The sequence below is a fragment of the Pteronotus mesoamericanus genome, unplaced genomic scaffold, assembly GCF_021234165.1.
Source record: "Pteronotus mesoamericanus isolate MK-2021 breed Mesoamerican mustached bat unplaced genomic scaffold, CSHL_Meso_final contig_55, whole genome shotgun sequence".
NCBI classification, from domain to species: Eukaryota; Metazoa; Chordata; class Mammalia; order Chiroptera; family Mormoopidae; genus Pteronotus; species Pteronotus mesoamericanus.
Window position 1 is genome coordinate 8769614 of NW_026555198.1, and position 17080 is coordinate 8786693.

The window sequence follows — 17080 nt, forward strand, 5'->3', positions numbered from 1 at the left end:
TAATTTAAAAATAGGAAAAGGACCTGAATAGAAACTTCTCCAAAGAGGACATACAGATGGCCAAAAGACATATAAAAAGATGCTCAACGTCACTAATCATCAGAGTAATGCAAACTAAAACCACAATGAGGTATCATCTCATACTTGTCAGAATGCCTATCATCAATAAATCAATAAACAACCCTGATTGGAGTGTCTCAGTGGCTGGGTGTCATTCCACAAACCAAAATGTCACTGGTTCCATTCCCAGTCAGGGCACATGCCTGGGTAGCAGGCTGGGTCCCCAGCTGGGAGTGTACAAGAGGCAACGGGTCCATGTTTTTCTCACACATTGATGTTTCTCTGGTCTTTCTCCCTCCTTTTCCCTCTCTAAAAATAAATAAATAAAAACTTGAAATCAATAAATCAAAACCAACAAGAGTTGGTGAGGATAAGACAGGGGAGCCCTCATGCACTGTTGGAAGGAATACAGATTGGTGCAGCCACTGTGGAAAGCAGTATGGAGTTACTATAAAAAATTAAAAATGAAACTGTCTCATGACCTAGCAATTCCACTTCTGGGAATATATCCAAAGAAACCTGAAATGCTAATTCAAAACAACATATGTATATCTATATTCACTGTGTGTTACTTACAATAGTCAAGATTTGAAAGCAGCCCAAGTATCCATCAGTACATGAGTGGATATAAAAACTGTGGTACATTTATATGATGGAATACTACTCAGCCATTAAAAGAAGGAAATCTTACCCTTTGCGACAGCATGGATGGACCTGCAGAGCATCATGCTAAGTGAAATAAGCCAGTCAGAGAAATACAAATACCATATAATTTCACCCATATGTGGAATCTAAAGAACAAAATGAAGTAACAAGTAAAATCGGGACAGACTCATAGAAGGAGAAAAGACTGATGGCTGTCAGGGGAGAGGGTGTATAGAATTGTACACGCAAAACCTATAATTTTATTGACCAACGTTACCTCAATAAACTTTTAAAAATTCTCCTAATCAGATGGAAAGACAGAAATTAGAACAAAAATCAAAGTCCATTCAAACACTTTCCTATTTACTTTTAGACATTTGCAGATATTGTAGAAGTCACAACATTGGAAATTTAATTTGTCCTGCACTTAAGAAGAAAGATGAAAGAAAAAGAATGGTAAAATCTTACTAAAAGACAACCTAAATATTGTGTGTCCTAAGAACTTGATTTGGTCACTCAGGTTGGAAGTTCCAAAACATGGCCAGACAGAAATGGGGACTAAACTTCATTTATGGCTAAGGTCCTCCCAAGCTGCTGCCAGCCATCAAAGAAATTATAAATTAACTCACAATGGTTATTACAAGGAATTTGCCAATTAGAAAAAAAATGAGCTAAATAAAATAGACAAGGTTAAAACGAAGGTTTAGTACACCACTACCAAAAGGCTGAATGGGCCAAGGTGACTCGTGTTTATCCCCCAAAATTAAAGGGTCCCAAATAAGTCTGCTACATTTACTCAAGTGTGGATAAATTTAAAAAACTGAAGGAAGGAATTATAATAAGAAACCTGACCAGCAATCCCTTGAGGAAACAGGCTGGTTAAATCAAATTAAAGATTGATAACAGGGTCAGGGTCTTTGGCTCAACTCCTCAATGAGGGCACAAAGCGTTTTTACTCAAGAGTAGGTAAAATGACAAGGAAATAGAAAGAGAAATTTTCAATACTTCTTCATATGGGAATTCCTGAACTGTGATAACAAAACCCATGGGTGAAGCCCTAACTCAGGGTACAATTAGATTTTTAAAATATGGACGAGTAAAGATTGATAAGATTTGGACTATTGTATACTTTAAACAGGCTTTGTTAGAGAAAGCAGTTAATGTCAACTTTAATTGATTGCATCTCTTTTACCTGAAAGTATTGCAAAGATAGACATTGTGCCTCATTCTGGAACTGGGACAGGCTGTCAGTTCTTTTGGCTTTCAGAAGGAAAGACTCTGGAAGGTCTTTACATCCTCTTAGGTCCATTGAATTGCTTAATAATGCCAGAAATATTTATTATATGTCCCAGCTAAAACCTGATAGGATATTTGAAAGGATTCAATAATTTTTTTATCAGAAATTTAGGCAAATTGGAAACTGTCACAGCCTGATAGGAATTTTTTATATTTTCAGCCCCTCCCAAAGCTAAAATAAATCTATATATTCAGCGGGGGGGAGAGCAAATAACAGATTATGCAGTGTGGAAGAAAAAGGAACACATGCAAACCTGACAAGCTCCTGGGAGGCCTGTGTGGAGGCCTTACAAACTCAGAGACCTAAAGTAACCACAAGGGAAGGTCTGAAATGAAAACTTTTTTACTAAAAGCAGGTCAGGGCTGATAGCCTTGCCCTAGGCCTGTATTTTTCTCTAACAAAGGTCAATCTTAACCTTAACTGAGCCTGTCTGTTGTCTTTTTGCATACCTTTGGAATGACTAATTTTCTTTTGCACCCTCACCATGGGGAGACCACAAATCCCCTCATTGTTATTGTTATGTTAATTATTGACTGTTGGCAGTACCTACCTATGTAAAAGATGGGTCTATCATTTTACTTTTTCTCAAATCCCAGATGTTTCTCTGCTTTGCTGCTTCCTGTCTCCCCAAACTATCACCAGTGGATTTCTGTAACCCCCTTAATGCCTCCTCTTTTGATTGCAATGTAGAAAATAAGGTGCAAAACTGCTATCCTTCAGAGCATTTTCTCAACTGGTTGAGGTTTTGCTTCCCAGCAATTGTCATCAGTTTGGTTCAAATAAACTAAGAATACTTCTCTAGAGGTTTGAATGTTTCTTAAGCTGACTAGTTAGACAGATAGGTCAACTTATAAAGTCACAAGTTTAAACTCAAATTTTGAGAGCAACTGTTATCTTACACATCTTTGTGAAACCAGAAGTGCAGCTCTAGAAGCAGGTCAAACCTATCTTTATCCTAATTCCAAAGACTGAAGATAAAAATACAGGAGACTGTATTTGTACTTTTGAAAGTACAGCCTGCTTCTATGGTTCCAAGTTCCTCTTGCTAAGGACAAATACAGGGTGAGACTAAAGTAGGTTTACAATTTTTCGTATGGAAAATGATACAGTAATTAATAAGTAATACAACAAGAATAAACTCTTGTTTCATGTATTCACAACTGTATACCTACTTTTGCCAAACTCTGTACACATCTTAAGTGGTTTTTCCACAAATATTTTTAAGAAAAAGCTTTAGGTACTTACACAGGTAACTTTAATTTATTCCAAGTCTCAGAAACATAGTGTGGATCCAACTATTCTTGAATAATTCGCATTACATAATACTTTTATTCTACATGAGTTTATAAGTCAAATAAATTCATGTTATCTCTGTTGCAGAATTTGTTGGCAAGGAAAATACCATAACTTAATATGAAGAAATTTCCGTAAGAAATTTTACCTTAATTGTTTGGAAAAAGTAAATTAAATAAATGTAAGTGGGATAAAAAGCTTTTTAGGTGAACTCTTTAGCAATAGTTATACTGTTAAAAATGATCTCCTAAATGTTTTTTGTAACTTAGAACTTTAAAGCTTTGTTAGATAAATTAAATGATGGCTACTCATTGAATGTCTAGACCATTTCCAAACAGATACAGATAAAATAATGAAGCATTAACTACTGAACATAGATTTATGTACTTTTTGCTTATTACAGAAAAAAATATTTGCGTCTATTAGCAAACATGTCTTGTGCCACAGTTTGAAAGATTGTGCTATGAGCTAATATAATATTTCTAAAAATTAGGATATGTGTTAATAAATACATCAATCTAAAAACTACTAATGTAACAGATAGTTCACAATTGCTAACTTCTTAGTTTCAGCAGAAATTAAGATCTTTTTTAAGGTTAAGAATTCTAATATGTAATTGAAGCTATAAAAATACTATTAAGGAAAACAACTGTGTATATAAGGAAAATAGAATATGTTTTGTGTTTTAAAACGGGGGGCTATGAGAGCTATGAAGATGTATTTTTGAGGGAAAATAAATTAATTTTGTCCTAAAGTAAGTAAGATCGGTTGTTTCAGAATGAGACAGAGGAAAAAAACACAAAAATTTGAATATGAAAAGGAAAGATACAGAATGTTTCTGAAACATAATCATGAGAAAGGAAATTTTAATCAAGTAAATGAATTTAAATATCAAAAATAAGCTGATGCAAAAGTAGAGTTTCATTGTTCTCTCTCTGGTAAAAGGACTCTTTAGCTTTCTGGTATTATAAAAAAACTGTCTAAAAAGCAAAAATTATTTTGTGTTCTATCAAAATAATTTTCTGTGTTGTTTCATTCAGGTCCTTGATTACTTAAAAAAAACTGACTCTCCTCAATAGTAAGTACTAAGCTTTGCTAACAATTAAATTTCTGTATTTGTGTTTGAAATGTTATATAGCCACTTTGGATAAATGGATAATTAAGTATTGCTTCATAAAGACATATAGATCCTCTCTCATAAAGATCCTATATAGTCGAATGTCCAAACCTCATATTTTGACAAATTTCCATAATTTAAATTATAAAGAGAGTTTTGATCTGGTAATAAATTTGAGGTTTATTCCAGAGGAGCTCCTGGAACACCTAAAAAGATTTGTTTTCTCTCCTAACACAAGAGAAATATTAAAGTAGTTAGGCTTATTTCTGGTGTGTTGAAATTGTGTGGGAAACACTGACAAGTAAGAAACAATATTGAGCCTTCTTTATGTTGTATTCAAGTAAGTATATAAGTGTTCCAGAAATTATGTGAAATTCCTGGAAATCTGATATGTTCTGCACCAAGTGTCAGTCATCAAAACTGAGGGACACACTGAAAGGGCTGAACCTGAGTCTCACATTGTGGCACATGAGGATGAAGTCCTGTCTGGTTTGGCAAAAATGACCCATCATTTGCCAGACTTTTGCCCTTCTGCTGTCCTGGTAACATGGCAACAGTCTGCTTCTGAAGCAGAGACAATAAGAAGGGCAAACAATCGTTATAAATTACATGAATAGTTGGTGGTATGGGAACCCCAAAATGGTCATTTGGTTCTTCCCTGATCCCTGGCTTTTTTGTTTTTGTTTTTGCATGTCTTCATCCACCATAGTACCTTTAAGGGGGACTTCATTCAATGCCCATCTATTTTGGATTATCCTGTTCCTGTTGTATGATATGGGGTTTTGTTTTTTTGTTTGTTTTTTGGATGAGTTGAAGCTTTCCTCTGCCACGAGGCTGATGCCCTCACAGTGGCAAAGAAATTATTCCCCGCTGGCGGTACACCTTCCACAATCTCTAGTGATCAACACGCCCACTTCACTGAGCAAACCTTAACAGTCTTGATGAACAGCTTTGCAAACTTCTTGGAATTATCACTGACCCTATCATCCTTAATTGTCAGGCAAGGTAGAAATAACTAATGGAAAAACTGGAGTCAAGCAAAAGAAGTTTAATTATACAGGAGTAAAGAAACTGATGTAAATGATTTTTTTTTTTTAAATTTTTGCTTGAAATTGCTGTTTTTCCTTTAATCTTTTGATTTCCAGAAAAAGGAAAACCTGATTCTCTCAAACTATATATGACTTAGCAATTGGGTTAAATGACAACTTTGTAAGCAGGACTTACACATTTACATTTTTCTCCCTCTCGGATCCCTTCAGCATTTAAAAATTCTTAATGAGTATTTTTACTCTCATGACAATGTTTGTTTTTGTAAATTCGATGAGAATCTGTTTTCTTTATAACAGGACATAAGGCTTTCACTGGAATGTTATATTTGAGAGAGACATGCACAGACTCAGATATGACCAAAAAGCTTTAAGGAATTAAGATTGACTTTGGAAGCCAATAAAGGCCCCTTGAAAAACATCCCGGTACCTTGCTTAACATGTTTTACAGTAGTCTTTCCAAGGATCAATGGTTGGTTGCTGGGAGATGATGCAAGGAAAGAACCTAAGGATGCACCACGAACCTCAAGAAGAGAGGAATTAATTCGAAATCTATAGGTATTGCAGGCCAAGTATGATGGTAAGTATGTGGGTTGGCTTTTTCTTGCCTTGAGAGGACTTTTTAAGTTTAATCTAAAGATTCCATATAAAAAACTCCAGTAGAGCAGACTTAAGGGAATCTAAGTGGTTAATTAGAATTCTTGCAAATAATCTTATAAAATGATTAGGCCAACTTCATGGAAACTAAAATTACTTTGCAAATAGTCTGAATTTGGCTATCTCTTGTTTTAAAAAATAAGGGTCATTTTAGAGTGAAAACTTGTTTTGACAGAAACTGTAACATATCCTTGTGGATATTAGATTCTAGTGCTATTCATTGTCTCCTGAGTCTTTTAAAAATTTTTCTACCTATAAATTAGACTGGATCCTGAATTTTCCTAGTTTTCTTAAATCTTTGGACGCAACCCTCCAAACTAACATTTTCATTTTCCTATCCTTTGACTTGAAAGCACTGAGAACTAAAACTACCCAATTCCTAAGGCTATCCCAGCTAAAGTGAGACAACTTGATGTAGACTTCAGAGAAATCCCCACAACAGCTCATCTATGGACAATCATCCTGGCTGCTGCACAAAGATCACCAGAGACATTTACACAATATGCCAACAGAACCTATCAAATTGTAACTGCTTGCCTTCATTCTATTTGAAGATGATTTGAGACAGACATCTAGAATGCTTATTGACTACCTGCCTTCAGAATTCAGAGACTCACTTCAAATCGAAAAGACACAACACAAACTGAAAGTAAAGGGTTGGAAAAATATAGTTCATGAAAATGGAAACAAGGAAAAAGTTGGGGTGGTACTACATATACCAGACCAAAGAGACTTTAAAACGAAGGCCATAACAAGAGACATAAGGACCCAGCAATTCCATTTCTGGGTATTTATCCGAAGAAAACCAAAAACACTAATATGAAAAAGCATATGCACCCATATGTTCATCACAGCATTAAAAAGCCAACATATGAAAGCAACCTAAATGCCCATCAATAATCAAACGGACAAAAAAAAAATGGTAGTAGATATACACGATGAAATATTACTCAGTCATAAAAAATAATGAAATCTTGCCATTTGGGACAGCATGGACCAAGAAGGTATTATGCTGAGTGAAATAAGTTAGACAGAGAAAGACAAATACCGTACAATTTTACTTATATGAAGAATCTAAAGAACAAAATTAATGAACAAGCAAAACAGAAATACGCATAGATACAGAGAACATTTTGACCATTGCCAGGGGGAGGAGACTTGGAGGGAATTGGTAAAAAAGGTGAAGGGATTAAGAAGCAGAAATTAGTAGTTAAAAATAGACATGGGAATGTAAAGTATAGCATAGAGCATATGGTCAATAATACTGTGATTACTATGTGTGGTGCCAGATGGGACTAGGTTTTTCAGGGTGATCACTTAGTAAGTTATATAAGTGTCTAGTTACTAGGTTATATGCCTGAAACTAATATAGTATTGTACATCAACTGTACCTAAAAAATAAAAATTATTTCAAAAAAGAAAAAAATACTTTTGTGTGCCAAAGTATGTTGTTAAGAAAATAAAAAGATAATGTGCAAAATAGGATAAAATATTTGACAATTATGTTCTTATATCTAGAATCCAGAATATATTTAAAAAACTCTTACAACTTAACAACAACAACAAAAAAAAAAACCAGAAAAGACTGGAAAAGACATGTCTCCAAAATGGCTAACAAGCATATGAAAAGATGCTCAGCATCATTAGTCATTAGGTTAATTAAAATCAAAATCACAGTAAGTTATCACTTCATACCCACTAAGATGACAGTATAAAAATGAAATGCAAAAGAACAAGTCTTGGCAAGGATGTAAAGAAGTTGGGAGCCTCTCCTCCACAAAATATTAACAGACTAAATTCAATGTTAAATAAAAAGAATCATACACTATGGTCACATGCAATGTTTCAAGGGATACCAGGACGGTTCAGTATCTGCAAATCAATCAACATGATACATCACATTAACATAATGAAAAATGAAAACCATAATTATCTCAATAGATGCACAAATAGCATATAATAAAACTCAACATCAATTTATAATAAAAATTTAACAAGTTGGGTACAGAGAGAAAATACCTCAACATAATAAAGGCCACATGTGACAAGCCCATAGTTAATTCATACTCAACTGTGAAAAGCATAGAGTTTTTTTTCTAAGATTAGGAAAAGAAGGTAAGAAAAAAATAATACCATTTACAATCACATCAAAAACAATAAAATACTTAGGAATAGATTTAATCTAGGAGATGAAACATTTGTACACTGAAAACTATGTCTGATGAAAGAAATTAAAGACAAATAAATGAAAAGATATGCCATGCTTATAAATGGGAAGAGTTAATAATGTTAAAATGTCCATACTACTGAAAGCACTCTACAGATTCAAGGAAATCTTTATCAAAACTCCATAGGAATTTTTTCCATAGAAAGAAAGTAAAGAATTCTAAAATTTGTATGGAACCACAAAAGACCCTAAAGAGCCAAAGCAATCTTGAGAAAGACAAACAAAGCTAAGGACATCATATGACCTAATTTCAAACTATATTAAAAAGCTACAGTAATCAAAATAGTGTAGTAATGCTATAAAAACAGACATATAGTTCAAAAATAAATAAAAACAGAATACAGGGCCCAGAAATAAATACACATGAAATAGAAACTGAACTGTGTCTGTTTGCAGTTGATACGACCTTTTATACATAAAATTTTAAAGGCTCCACTAAAAACTGTTAGAATAAATAAATCCAATAAAACTACAGGTTATAAAATTAACATGAAGAACAGCTGTATTTCCAGCCCTGGCTGGTATGCCTCAATAGATTGAGTGTCGGCCTGCAAACTAAAGTGTCGCTGGTTTGAATCCCAGCCAGGGCACATGCCTGGGTTGTGGGCCAGGTCCCCAGTTGGGGGCGCGCAAGAGGCAACCACATATTGATGTTTCTCTCCCTTTCTTTCTCCCTCCTTTCCCCTCTCTCCAAAAATAAATAAATAAAATCTTTTTTAAAAAAGCCCCGGCTGGTGTGGCTCAGTGGATTGAATGCCGGCCTATGAACCAAAGGGTTGCTGGTTTGGTTCCCAGTGGGGGCACATGCCTGGGTTGCGGGCCAGGTCCCCAGTGCGGGGAGCATGAGAGGCAATCACACATTGATGTTTCCCTACCTCTCTTTCTCGCTCCCTTCCCCTTTCTCTGAAAATAAATAAAATCCTTAAAAAAAAAGAACAGCTGTCCTTCTATAAATTTACAAAAATTATCTGAAAGTGATATTACGACAATCTCCTTTAAAATAGCATCAAAAAGTAAAATACTCCCATTCCATCCATACTGTCACAAAAGAGAGGAATTTCTTTCTGCTGTGTAGTATTCCATTGCGTAAATATACCACAGTTTTTAATCCATTTATCTACTGATGGGCACTTAGGCTGTTTCCAACACTTGGCTATTGTAAATTGCACTGCTATGAACATAAGGGTATATAAGTTCTTTTGAATTGGTGTTTCAGGATTCTTTATGCTAAGTGAAGTAAGGTAGTTGGCAAAAGACAAATACCTTATGACCTCACATACAACTGTAATCTAATGAACAAAGTAAACTAAGAAAAATAGACTCAGAGACATGGAAACATGCAGCAGACTGATAGCTATAGGAGGGGAGGAGGATAGGGTGAGATGGTGGAAGGGGAAGGGATCAGTCAAAGAACATGTATGAATGACCCATGAATGACATGGACAATGGAGAGGAGATTGACTGTGGGAGAGAAGGGTGGGCTGGGTGGAGGGGGGCAAAAGGGAAAAAAATCAGTACAACTGTAATAGAATAAAAAATTTAAAATGTAGATAGAAAAAATAAATACTGCGTAAATGAAAGTGATACAGAATTTATAATTTTTAATAGGATTTTCATAATTAAAATACTTGGATATGAATTTTTAAAAATGAAGTACTGAGGAATAAATTTAAATGAAGTACTCAGGAATGAACTCAGTGAAAGATATGTACAATGAAAACTGAAAGACATCAATAAAAAAAAAGAACTGAAGACACAAATAAATGAAAAGATAATTTGTTCTTGAAGAATTAATATTGTTGAAGTTTCCATACTGCCTAAAAGTGACCTACAGATCCAATGGAATCCCTATCAAAATTCCAATAGCATTCTTCACAGAAATAGGAAAAACTACTCGAAAATTTGTATGGAACCACAAAAACCTCTAATAGCCAGCAATCCTGATGGGAAAAAAGAACAAAACTGAAGGCATCACACTTCCTGATTTCAAACTGTATTACAAAGCAATAGTAATCAACACAGCACAGTAGAGCATAAAAACAGGCACTTAAATCAATGGAATAGAATCAAGAGCACAGAAATAAACCCGTGCATATAAGGCCAACTAATGTCACATCGGTTCGATTCCCAGTGTAGGTCACATGCCTACACTGCAGGCCAGGTTCCCAGTAGGGGGCACAAAAGATGCAACCTCACATTGATGTTTTCTCCCTCTCTCCCTCCCTTCCCTTCTCTAAAAATAAATCTCAAAAAAAAAGTCAACTAATCTTAGACAAGGGCACCGAAAAACACACAATTCATATAGTGCCTTCAATAAATAGTATTAGAAAAGCTAAATATCCACATTAAAAAACAAAAAAGGAAACCACATCTCTATCTTATACCACTCAAAAAAAATTAACTCAGAATGGAAGGAAATACCTGAAACTGTAAAACTCATAGAAAAACTAAATAATAAACTTCTTCACACTTGCCTTGGCAACAATTTCTTGGATATGACTCCAATGCACAGGCAACAAAAGCTTAAATGAACAAGTGCAACTACATCAAACCAAAAGGCTTCTGCACAGCCAAGAAAACAATCAATAAACTGAAAGGTGAACTTTAGGAGAAAATATTTGCAAGCCGTATATCTGATAAAGGACTAATAACCAAAATATTGCAAAAAAACACACCACCACCCAAACAACCCAATAAAAATAGGCAAAGGACCTCTTAAACATCTGTTATTACTTGTTTTTTTGATAACAGCAATAACAGCAGGTGTGAGGTGTTACTATAGTTTTGATTTGCATTTCCCTAATAGCTAGTTGAGTATCTTTATATATCTGTTGGCCATTTGTATGTCTTCTTGGGAGAGGTATCTATTCAGGTCCTCTGCTCATTTTTTAATTGGATTGTTTGGTGTTGAACTATATGAGTTCTTTATGTATGTTGGATACTAATACCTTGTCAGAGATATTTGCATATCCATGTACACTGTAGCGTCATTCACAACTGCCAATATATGGAAATGACCTAAGTGAATGGATAATAAAAATATATATACATTGGAATATTGTGCAGCCATAAAAAAAAGAGATGCTAAAAAAAGCGGGGGGGGGGGCGGGAAATACTGCCAATTGCTACAACCTGGATGGCATTATTCTAAGTGAAATAATGCTAGACAGAGAAAGACAAGTTCACTATGCTATAATATGCAGAGTCTTCAAAAAAGAGTCAGTTTCACAGATACAGAGTAGAATAGTGGTTGCTATGGACTAGCAGGACCAGGAAATGGGAAGAAGGATGTAGGTCAAAGGGTACAAATGTTCACATATAAGATGAGTAAGTTCTGAGAATCTAATGCACAACATGGTAACTATAATTAATAACATGGCTATGTATACTTTAAATTTGCTAAGGTGTATCTTAAGAGTTCTCATCATAAACACACAAAAAAACAACCTATGTGAGGTGATGGATATGTTACATTATCTTGATTTTGGTAATCATCCTACATTATACACTTACATCAAATCACTATGTTGTATACTTTAAATACATACAGGCTTTATTGGGATCCAGTTAAGGAAAAGGTGAATTGGGGATATATGTACTTCGTGTTTAGTAGGATGTAATTGAATGGTTCATGGTAACTTCAATGTACAGCTAAATAATTGCTACCTGTGCCAGTTATAAATAGCTTTCAGAAATATGCCTACTGCCCATTATACAAATTCACTTGGCAGGGCTGGAAGTTCTGATAAAATGTAAACTCATGCTACAGCTTTCAGCACCAAAAATATACATGCAGTAGAGGAATTACAGTCTGAAATGTGTAAAGCCAGAAGCCAATTTGTGGAAAATCATCTAATCACAGAACATATAAAATTGTATGGGGGAGGATTCCGGTCAAGACAGAGGCATAGGTAGACACACCTCACCTCATTGTGCAACCATAAGAAGGAACAAAAGTAACTTAAAAACAAAAAACACCCAGAAGTGCCAGGAAATCACCCAGAAAAACACCCAGAACTGTACAGAAGTCCGATACCCAAGGATTTAAAGAAGCTATATTCACCCAGAAGGGGCAGAGAGGACTTAGTGTGGCAGCAGCAAGCCAGGAGCAGAGAGGCAGCAAAGCGACAGCACAGCAGAGCAGGTAGCCCCACATTCAAGTGTGGTGGATGAAAATCAGGGAGACAACTTGTGAGTAAGTGAGCCCAGCCCCAGGCCAGGCCGCACAGCCCAGGGCTCCACGCCAGAAAAAACAAAGCCTCCTAACTTCTGGCTGTGAACCCAGTGGAGGTTGGGGAGGTGGAAAACACTGCTGGAGAGCCCGAAAGGTATGCAAACCCATCCATCCTGGGAACCACAATCAGGACAGCAGCTGAAGGGGCGTGGGTCACACATGGGAAGTGGGGAAGTGACTGGAAATAGGGCGACGGTCAGCCGAGCCCCCAGAAGTCAGCAAGCAGAGGCACTGTCCCATCTTTGGATCCCCGACACACACATGGTTGTCCTGCTCTGGTGAATACCCAAGCCTCCGCCCCATACAACTTAACAGGTGCGCTAAAACAGAATCAAAGCAGCTCTACTCAGTATACAAACACGGGGTGGCTGCCAAAATGAGGAGACAAAGAAACATGGCCCAAATGAAGGAACAGAACAGAACCCCAGAAAAAAACTTAGTGATGTGGGACTGGTTGGTGTGGTTTAGTGGACCGAGTGCTGGCCTGTGAACCGAAAGGTTGTTAGTTCAATTCCCAGTCAGGGCACATGCCTGGGTTGTTGACCAGGTCTCCAGATGGGGGCATGCGAGAGGCAACAGGTTTTTTTCCCTCTCACACATCAATATTTTTCTGTCTCTGTCTCTGTCTCTCTCTGAAAATAATAAAATCTTAAAAAAAAAAAAAGATCTAAGTGATGTGGACATAGCCAACCTATTAGATGCACAGTTCAAAACACTAGTGGTCAGAATGCTCAAAGATCTCATTGAATACGGAAAAAGCATAACGGAAGAAATGAAGGCTCTAAGGGAAATAAAGAAAAATCCACAGGAAACCAACAGTGAAGGGAAGGAAGCTGGGATTCAAATCAATGATTTGGAACATAAGAAGAAATAAACACTCAACCAGAACAAAATGTAGAAACAAGAATTCAATAAAACAAGGAGAGTTTAAGACTCTGGGGCATCTCCAAAAGGGCCAACATCCGAATCATGGGGATGCCTGAAGGAGAAGAGGAAGAGCAAGAAATTGAAAACTTATTTGAAAAAATAATGAAATAGAACTTCCCTAATTTGACAAGGGAAATAGACATACAAGTCCAGGAAGCACAGAGAGTCCCAAACACACTGGACCCAAAGAGGAACACACCAAGAGACATCGTAATTAAAACCAAAGGTTAGAAATAACAAAGAGAGAATCTTAAAAGCAGCAAGAGAAAGACAGAGAGTTACCTACAAAGAAGTTCCCATAAGACTGTCAGCTGATTTCTCAAAAGAAACTTTGCAGGCAAGAAGGGACTGGCAAGAAGTATTCAAAGTCATGAAAAACAAGGACCTACAACCTAGATTACTCTATCATGATCCATGGACATGAACTAGATGGGGGGAGGATACTGCCGGCGGGGGGCAGAGCAGGGCGGAGGGGGACAAAGGGGAGAAGAAAGGTGGGGTAACTGTAATGGTATAGTCAATGGAATATCCTTAAAAAAAAAACAAAAAAAACAACCTTATAGTTTCTATTATGGATTATGGTGAAAGATTGAATGCTTTCACCTGAAAGGAATAAGACAAGGATGCCCATTCCCACCACTTCTATTCAACACTGTTGTTGTTCTAGGCAGTAAATAATGAAAAAAATAATTAGAGATTAGAAAGGAAGAAGTAAAATTTTTCTTACTTACAGGTGATATGATCCTATACGTAGAAAATCCTAAGGAATCCCTAACAAAACTACAACTAACAAAGAAGTTTAGGAAATATCCAAATACAAGGACTAAGCCCAAAAATCAACTGTATTTTCACAACTAGCAATAAACTATACAAAAATAAAATTCAGAAAATTCCATTCTGGCCCTGACTGGTGTGGCTCAGTGGTTTGGATGTTGTCCTGCAAATCGGAAGTCACCAGTTCAATTCCAGGTCAGGGCACATGCCTGGGCTGCAGGCCAGATCCCTGGTTGGCAGCATGAGAGATGCAACCAATGGATGTTTCTCTTACACATCAATGTTTCCCTCCCTCTCTTTCTCCTTCTCTTCCCCTTTCTCTAAAAATAAATATTTTTTTTTAAAAGGAAATCCCATTCTGAATAACATCAAAAAGAACAAAACATTTAAAAATAAATTTAACAAAAGAAGATATAAAGAAAACTGACACAGACTCAAAGTGTTACTGAAAAACTCATGTTTAGCTGCTGGCCACTCAAAAACCAATACTGAGATACAAATGTGGGGTTGAAAAGAAAATATGCTTTATTCAAGAAGCCAGCAGCCTGGAAAGATGGCAGACTAATGTCCAAAGACCATCTCCAAAGTTCCAGACCAAGCAGAAGAGATTTAAAGGGAAGGAGGGGGGAGGAAATAACAGGAGCTACGTGCTGGCCTGCAAGTAGCCAGTGTGCAGTTAATCATTTTCTTGATTATGCAGAGACTTGCAGGCTCAGCAGCTGATCACAACTCTTTTGAAGATGTTCTTTACTTCTGTAAAACAAACTCTTAAATTCTTCTAGGGACACTAAAGTTATCCCCTCCTGCTTGACAGAGAAACATCAGCAACTTAATTACTGCATTTCTGGGAATAAAAGGAGTTGAGCAGGAAGTCTTTAACATGTGAACAAAGGCCTAATTAAAAATTATTTAATTCTAGCTCCCAAAAATACCAGGGACATTAAAATCGCAAGGGGTTAAGCTACAAATGATACAGAGAACAAACTGATGGTTGCCAGATGAGAGGGGAGGGGGGGCTGGGTGTAAAAATGTGAAGGAATTAAAAAGTACAAATTGGTAGTTACAAAATAATCATGGGTATGGAAGAAAAAGAGGTCATATACTAAACCTGAGAAGCTCAGGAGAGGCCAGCATGGAGGGCCCTACAAACTGAGACCAAATGAAAGTAACCACTTAGGATGGTCTGAACATAAAAATTCCTAATTAAAAGCAAGTCATGATGGGTAGTCAGATCCTGAGCCTGTAATTTCTTTAACAAAGGTCAATCTTTATTTAAGTGAGCCTGTCTATTGTGTTTTTGTATCTAAGAAAATATACCTCTGAAATGTCAGAGTAATGTAATGGGGCACAGCCAGGGCCCCCGTCCCCAAAGGGTATTTGTAACGGGGTCCAGAGATTGGGGTGTCCAAGAAAAATAAATTTTCCCCACCCCAGGGCAGGCTGCCATGGGGATGGGAGCCTTGAGCAGGGCCATTGAGAGTCATTTGCATGTCAGTAACAGGATAGCTTCATTCCTCATATGCAAAGAGGGTTATTTTGCATATCACCAAAGCTAATCAGAAAGGTTTCAAAGACTTAATAGAGAATGTGAGAGAGAGTGGAGAGACGGAGGGACAGACTCTGGGGAACAGTGTGAAGACTACGCGAGAAGAAAGAGGGGAGAAAGGACTCTTGCTAGTGGGCCAGGAGAAGGTGCCACATGGTAATGGATTAAGAGCGGGAGATCGCGGCGACGCAGCGGACGGTGCTGAGACCCGCGAGAGGCCTGCCTAGCCGAGCCCCGCACTTGTGTTCTTCTGAAGGACGGTGCCCCTGACAGGCCTGACCGGCCTGACTGGGCAAAGGGGGGAAGACAGGACAGTGTATGTGCTGGTGGTTGTTCTGAAGGGATTTTGAGGTTTAAGGGTGACCTTTGGCCATTAATCAAACCTATATAACTTTTGAATAAATAGTTCCTTTTCCTTTTCACCAAACTCTGCCTTTCAGAGCCCTAATTCCAAGGGCGGCGGACAAAGGACCTACAACGGAGGAGGGGTCGCCGGGAAGGAGGGTGTCGTTTCGGTAATAGCATCTGGGCACACCCTCCACCACGGGTCCTTTTGTTTGGTAACAGTAATATCTCTATTTTTTAACTTAAACATTGCTTTATTACATTTGACCTTATTAAAAAATCTAGGTTCACACTAGACTGACAATTAAGTGATTTTCACCTTTGAGATCACAGAGATAAGTAAAACAGTTTTATTAACGTAAAATTTATGTTGTATTTTTAAATTGAATTTACTGCGTTCAGGCTGCATTAATTTGCTACATGGGCAGGACAAGATGACAGTATCTCTTCTTTTCTTGACTCCTCAGGGCATACCCTCCTCACCAGAGCACCAAGCCACCAGAGAACTAGACCCCCTCCCTGTTATCTTGTTACCAGTATACCATCTCCGTGTGTTGTAAATGTTAATTACTAACTATCCTGTACTCACCAATGTAAAGGAAATATGTGTCTCTCTATTACACTTTACCCAGTCTCAGAGATTTCCCCACTCTGCTTTCTCCCACCCCCTTAATCTACCACCAAAGGATTTCATGTAACCCTCTTTACAGCTCATCTGATTCTAATGTATAAAATAATCTATGAAATTGTCATTCTCTAATTTTTTCAGTCTGTTGAGATTTTGCTTCCCATCAATTGTCCTCAGTCTGGCTCAGATAAACTCATAAAACTTTGCTACAGGTTTGGACGTTTCTTACATTAACACAAGAATGTAAAATACAGCGTAGGGCATATGGTCAATATAATTGTAAT